Genomic DNA, 7521 nt, shown 5'->3' on the forward strand with positions numbered 1-7521 from the left:
CAGCAGGTAAGAGCACTGACTGCTCTTCCGAAGGTCCTGAGTTCAAATCCCAGCAACCACATGGTGGCTCGCAACCACCCATAATGAGATCTGATGCCCTCTTCTAGTGTGTCTGATGTCAGCTACAGTGTACTTATGTATAATAAATAAATCTTTAAAAAAAAAAAAAAGAAAATTAGATAGTACCGAGGCTTGAAGCTAACAAATCTAGGTCTAGGTATAGTTAGAAAAAAAGAAAGACACGCTCTGGGCTTATCACAAGCTATGTATTCACATAGCTTACATAAAGCTTGCATCATTTTCTATGACAAATAAAAGTTTGTATGTATTTGTATGCAGCAGAAGGATGTATTTTGTTATAAAATCCATTCTGTTAGTCTCTATCTTTCTATTAGGGAATTAAGTCAATTACTATGTAGGGATATTGGTTATCAATGATTATTAATTCCTGTTATTTTGTTGGTGGTGTTGATAGTAGCAGTGGTGTATGTGTGTGTGTGTGTGTGTGTGTGTGTGTGTGTGTGTGTGTGNGAGAGAGAGAGAGAGAGAGAGAGAGAGAGAGAGAGAGAGAGAGAGAGAGAGAGAGAGTCTGTGTCCATGCCTTCTTTGGGTTTTGCTGGTGTGAGATTATTTTATTTTCTATTTTCTCATGAGTGTAATTAACCTACTTGGTTTGGACTTTTCCTTCTAGAACTTTCTGTAGGGCTGAATTTGTGCATAGATATTTACATTTGACATTCTCATGAAATATCTTGTTTTCTCCATTTATGGTAACTGAAAGTTTTGCTGGGTATGGTAGTCTAGGATAGCATCATGGTTTCTTAGAGTATTCAAGACATCTGTCCAGACCCTTCTGGCTTTTAGAATCTATGTTAAAAAGTCAGGTATAATTCTAATATGTCTGCCTTTATATGTTACTAGGTCTTTTCCCCTTGTAGCTTTTAATATTTCATCTTTACTCTGTATGTTTAGTGTTTTGATTAGTATGTGGCATGGACTTTCTTTTCTGGTCCAACATATTTGGTGGTCTGCAAGATTCTTGGAATTTTTTAGGCATGTTCTTCTTTAGCATAGGAAATTTTTCCTATAATTTTTAAAAATACATTTGGGTGGGATGAGCTGGGATTCCTGTCTGTCTTCTATTCATATACTTCTTTGGTTTAGTCTTTTAATAGTATATTAAATTTCCTGGACACAAATGTTTTATGTTAGGAGTATTTTAGATTTAACCTTTTATTTGACCAATGAATCTCTTTCCTCTATTATGGCTTCAATGCTTGAGAGTCTCTGTCCCATCTCTGTCCCATCTCTTGTTCCATCTCTTGTTCCATCTCTGTCCCATCTCTGTCCCATCTCTTGTTCCATCTCTGTCCCATCTCTGTCCCATCTCTTGTTCCATCTCTGTCCCATCTCTTGTTCCATCTCTTGTTCCATCTCTGGTTCCATCTCTGTCCCATCTCTGTCCCATCTCTTCTTCCATCTCTGTCCCATCTCTGTCCCATCTCTGTTCCATCTCTTGTTCCATGGTTCTGGTTTGCTTACCTAGATTTTCTATTTCCAGAACTTCCCAAATTTGTATTTTCTTTATTGATTTTATTTCCATTTTCTCATCTTGTAGAGTTTCCTTCACCTGCTTGTATTTCTTTAAGGTGTTTATTAATTTCTTCCCATTTTTGTTTGCCTTTTTCTTGATTTCTTTATGCTATTTATTGATCTCTATAAAGACTTCTATCATTTTCATAAAGTTGATTTATTTTAGAGAATTTTATTGTGCTTCAACTTCTTGCTGTAGTAGTATAGCTGGGCTTTGCTGGTCCCATATTGCCTTGGGGCTTGGGATGATTATAGGTCTAGGTCCTAATGTCTGGATTTTTCTTTGTTGGATGAGTGTTTTGTTCCCTGGTTTCTGTTTCCTCTTTGGTTTTCTGTTTTTGACCTGGAAATCTTGTGGCTAAAGTGACGTCTGATCTAGTAGGGAGTCTCTGGCTAGCTTGTGGGCTGAACTTTTAATAAATATCTAGCTTGGCTTTTGTTGCAGCAGGTAGTCTCTGCTCTCCTGACTAGTGTGGCATGAACCTGAGCAGAATCTACTGTCACTGGGGACAGAGTCCCAGCTGCATGGCAGGCAGTGAGGTAAACAGGAACTGGAATGTCTTTGGAAACATAGTCTAGGAAGTGGGGCCATTCTGCTGACGGGTTAGTCACTCACCTGTTCTTCAGACTGGTGTGGTCTGTACTTCATACAGATCTACTAAATGTGAAAAAAACAAAAACAAACAACAACAACAAAAAAAAAAAAAACTTCTGTGACTGTTTCCATGGTAACAGTCCAGAACAATTCAGACAGAAAATTTAAATTAAGATTCAGGTTGGACAGCAAGAACAAATGTCCATGAATTCCCTAGCCTAATTGAGCAGATAAATCTAGCATTCATGTTTTTAAATGCTAATAAGGCTTTTGTCATTATGAGACAAAGGAATAATCTGAAGAGAAGATATTTTAATGGAATGGATATAGAACTCCAATAGGGCAGATAGTCTAAAGATAAAGTTTCTTTCTTAAATATTTAGTATTTGTTTCTGAATTAAAAAGTCATTTATTTTTGTTATATACAGAAACACATACTCAAAAAGGTATAGAAGATTATAGGATGCAACGTATCCCTTCCACTCCCAATTTTCTTTCTCACAGACAGCCAACTTAGCACTATGGTTTCTGCCTTAAGTCCACAAATGTAAACACATACACACAACATACCACATACTGAATTTGGCACATGCAAATATAAATTTTAAAAAGCTATGTTAAAAAATAATGATGTTGTGGTTGGCACCAACCCAGGGGCACCTTGGGGAAAATCTTGGCGGATGGTCCCAAGGTCCCCAGAGGACTCTCCACACCCTAGCACACCCAGGATCTTAGGATCACTGAGGAGAGTCAGCCTCCAGAGAGGGCTCTGACCCCAGGACTCAGGTGAGAGCACCATCTTGTATGCTGGGTCTCTCAGAGACCAGTCTTCACAGGAGAGCACGTGAGCCACAGAAGCAACAGAGCTTTTTGGACAGGGTCCCTTTGGGCCATCATCTTCAGCCAGGAGGCAGATCTGTGTTCCAGACATCTATGCACCTTCCCTGCAAGAGGAGAGCTTGCCTTCAGAGAGTGCTCTCACTGGGATTCAGGTAAGAGTTGGACTCCCAGGAGTGCTGACAGGGGCTAACAGAACCACAGGAGGAACAAGCTAGAGACATGTAGAACATTTAACACCAGAGATTACTAGATGGCGATAGGCAAAAATACGAATCTTACTAACAGAAACCAAGATCACTCGGCATCATCAGAACCCAGTATGCCCACCACACTGAGTCCTAGATACCCCAACACACCCGAAAAACAAGATTCAGATTTAAAAATCATATCTCATGATGCTGGTAGAGGATTTTAAGAAGGGTGTTAATAACTCAAAGAAATACAGGAGAACACTGCTAAACAGGTAGAAGTCCTTAAAGAGGATGCACAAAAATCCCTTAAAGAATTACAGGAAAACACTACTAAACAGATTGAAGCCCTTAAAGAAGAAACACAAAAATCCCTTAAAGAATTATAGGAAAACACAACCAAACAGGAGATGGAATTGAACAAAACCATCCAAGATCTAAAAATGGAAGTAGAAACTATAAAGAAAACCCAAAGAGAGACAACTCTGGAGATAGAAATCCTAGGAAAGAAAGCAGGAACCATAGATGCGAGCATCAGCAACAGAATACAAGAGATGGAAGAGAGAATTTCAGGTGCAGAAGATTCCATAGAAAACATAGACATAACAATAAAAGAAAATGCAAGATGCAAAAAGATCATAACTCAAAACTTCCAGGAAATCCAGGACACAATGAGAAGACCAAACCTAAGGATAATAGATATAGATGAGAATGAAGATTTTCAATAAGATAGATAAACCTTAGCCAGATTAACTAGAAAGAGCACAAGGACAGTATCCTAATTAACAAAATCAGAAATAAAAAGGGAGACATAACAACAGAACCTGAGGAAATCCAAAACATCAACAGATCCTACTGAAAAGGCTATACTCAAAAAAACTGGAAAACCTGGATGAAATGGACAATTTTCTATACAGATACCAGGTACCAAATTTAAATCAGGATCAGATTAACTATCTAAACAGTCCCATATCCCCTAAAGAAATAGAAGCAGTCATTATTAGTCACCCAACCAAAAAAAAGCCCAGGACCAGATGGGTTTAGTGCAGAGTTCTATCAGACCTTTAAAGAAGACCTAATTCAAATTCTCCTCAAACTATTCCACAAAATAGAAACAGAAGGTACTCTACTCAGTTCATTCTATGAAGCCACAAGTGCTCTGATACCTAAACCATATAAGGGCCCAACAAAGAAAGAGAACTTCAGACCAATTTCCCTCATGAATATAGATGCAAAAATACTCAACAAAATTCTTGCAACTCCCTCCATGGATATTTTGTTCCCCATTCTAAGGAGGAACGTGGAGCTGAGATGGAAGGAAGGACCATCCAGAGACTGCCCCACCTGGGGATCCATCCCATAAACAACCACCAAACCCAGACACTATTACATATGCCAGATTTTGCTGACAGGACCCTGATATAGCTGTCTCTTGTGAGGCAATGCCAGTGCCTGGCAAATACAGAAGTGGATGCTCACAGTAATATATTGGATGGAACACAGGGCCCCCAATGGAGGAGCTAGAGAAAGTACCCAAGGAGCTGAAGGGGACTGCAACACTATAGGAGGAACAAAAATATGAACTAACCAGTAGAGCTTATGTCTCTAGTTGCATATGTAGCAGAGAATGGCCTAGTTAGCCATCAATGGGAGGTTAGGCCCTTGGTCTTGTGAAGATTATATGCCCCAGTACAGGGGAATGCCAGGACCAGGAAGCAGAAGTGGGTAGGTTGTGGAACAGGGCAGGGGGAGGGTATAGGGGACTTTTGGGATAGCATTTGAAATGTAAATAAAGAAAATATCTAATAAAAAATGTTTTAAAAATGATGACATTTGGGGCTAGAGAGATGGCTCAGTGGTTAAGAGCACTGACTGCTCATTCAGAGGTCCTGAGTTCAATTCCCAGCAACCACAGGGTGGCTTACAATCATTTGTAATGGGATCAGATGTCCTCTACTGGTGTGTCTGAACACAGTTACTGTGTACTCACATAAAAATAAATAAATCTTTTTAAAAACCAAAAAGAATGATGTTTGAGGACAATGTGTGAAGTTAAAATAGCTATTAACAACAAAAAAATGTTACCACATAAATCTTTCAACCATGAGTCATATTAAAAATAGAAATGATTGCTAGGGTTAAGTGGAGGAAGACATGGGAAGTCACTCCATGTTCAATGGGGAAAAGGTTTCAGTTTGTCAAATAAAATAATATCCTAGAAGCCTATTGCATATGCAAGATCCATGTAGTTACTAGAATTGAAATAAACACATAAAAATAGTTAAGATGTTAAATTCTAAGATTTCTGTTTTTGTGGGTTTATTTGTTTGTTTGTTTTTTACCAAATTGAAACAATAGCCAAAACTAGGGCTTATTCATCTCCAATGTAATAGCAACACAGAATAACCACTATAGGGTATGGATCTTGGCAGACACGGCTCACATTTTCAGTGAGGCAAAGAACTCTGAGCTGACAGTAAACCCGTTCATTCACAACTCTGGAGACTATTTATTGAGCTGGAATCCCACAGATCACCTGTAAAAAATTAAGGAAACATTTGAGCCTTTGTACTTAACAACAGGAACTCATGTTAGTGACAACTGCTGAGGAGCCTATCCTTCAGGCACATATTATATATCAGGTACATATTAAAATTAAAGGACTAGTAGAAGTTGAGATGAAAATGAAGAGTTCTTAAGAATTGGGGCTACTGCTGAAACAAGGACATTTGGTGGTTCGTTTAAGGAGAGTATTATCAGCAAACTGCTGAGTACTACTTGGAACACAATGGTTTCCAAAGTCCTGAGGTTTTGGCCTAGGTGCTAAGAAATTTCCATGGTGATTGCAGATGATTTGGGACTAGCAAATTTGGAATGAAAGCCATAATCATCGGCAAAAGGAATGGAAGTAGAGACATCTAGCCTACTGATTTATTTTTATTTGATTTATTTGTTTGTTTATTTATTTATTTAGGTTTTTTGAGACAGGGTTTCTCTGTATAGCCCTGGATATCCTGGAACTCACTTTGTAGACCAGGCTGGCCTCGAACTCAGAAATCCACCTGCCTCTGCCTCCAGAGTGCTAGGATTAAAGGCGTGTGCCACCACGCCCAGCTGCCATTTTTTTGTTTGTTTGTTTTGTTTTTTGTTTTTTGTTTTTTGTTTTTTCGAGACAAGGTTTCTCTGTATAGCTCTGGCTGTCCTGGAACTCACTTTGTAGACCAGGCTGGCCATGAACTCGGAAATCTGCCTGCCTCTGCCTCCCGAGTGCTGGGATTAAAGGCAAGTGTCACCATGCCCGGCTGGTAACCTCCTGATTTTGGAACAGTCTACAAAGTTTCAGTAATCAAAATATTAAGATGCTAATATAAATGTAGACACATAGATCAATAGAATAGAGCTTAGAAACAAATTTACACATTTGTGGTCAATCGACTTTTGACAATTATATAGTCTTAGCACTTTTGTCAAAAGATCAGTCTCTTCAAAGAGTAGTTTTGGAATAACTAGATGCCCTAGACGGGTGTGTATCTATAATCCAAATACTTGGATTGAACTCTAGTTCAATGCCACCCTTGGCTATGTATCAAGTTGGAAGCACTCTAATAAGCACAAAGTTCCTTATGCTCACCGATAAGCACTAGGGAAATGAGGAATTTTAAACACACAGGAGTGTCTGTTCTAAGAGTGAGATATATAACCTATTTTCTGCCCAGAAGGCTGGGAGTGGGTGTGGTTAATAACCTGAGGACCTTTGAGTTATATCTGTGGCTGAAACGACACTGGATCCTCCCTCAGTCCTTTATCAAGAGCTTGTTTTTCTCAATTACTAGAAAATTCCACCGACCCTTATCTTGAGCTTCTTTTTCTCAGTTAATCTGAAGATTCTCTTTTTATAGAAATCATTACATGTACTTTAGAAAGAGATTCAACATGGTAAACTCTTAAACTCTATTGTGCACACAGGATTGAATCATTTACCACTAGGGAAAATTTTACCAAATTGTGCTATGCTTAAATATACTGAAAATAAACTACTCAGGGTCAGACTAAGTTTGAACCAATACCAGGTACTGATTCCTGTTGAACCAAATTGTTTTCTTGCAGATCATTAGTATGTTGATCATTATGTTTGCAGAGACCCCAACAGTATACATGAGACTGTCTCAACAACACAAAGAAGGAAGGAAGGAAGGAAGGAAGGAAGGAAGGAAGGAAGGAAGGAAGGAAGGGTGGAAGGAAGGAAGGAAGGAAGGAAGGAAGGGACGGAGGGAGGGAGGAAGGAAGGAAAGGAGGGAGGGAGGG

This window comes from Mus pahari, chromosome 9, assembly GCF_900095145.1.
Source record: "Mus pahari chromosome 9, PAHARI_EIJ_v1.1, whole genome shotgun sequence".
NCBI classification, from domain to species: domain Eukaryota; kingdom Metazoa; phylum Chordata; class Mammalia; order Rodentia; family Muridae; genus Mus; species Mus pahari.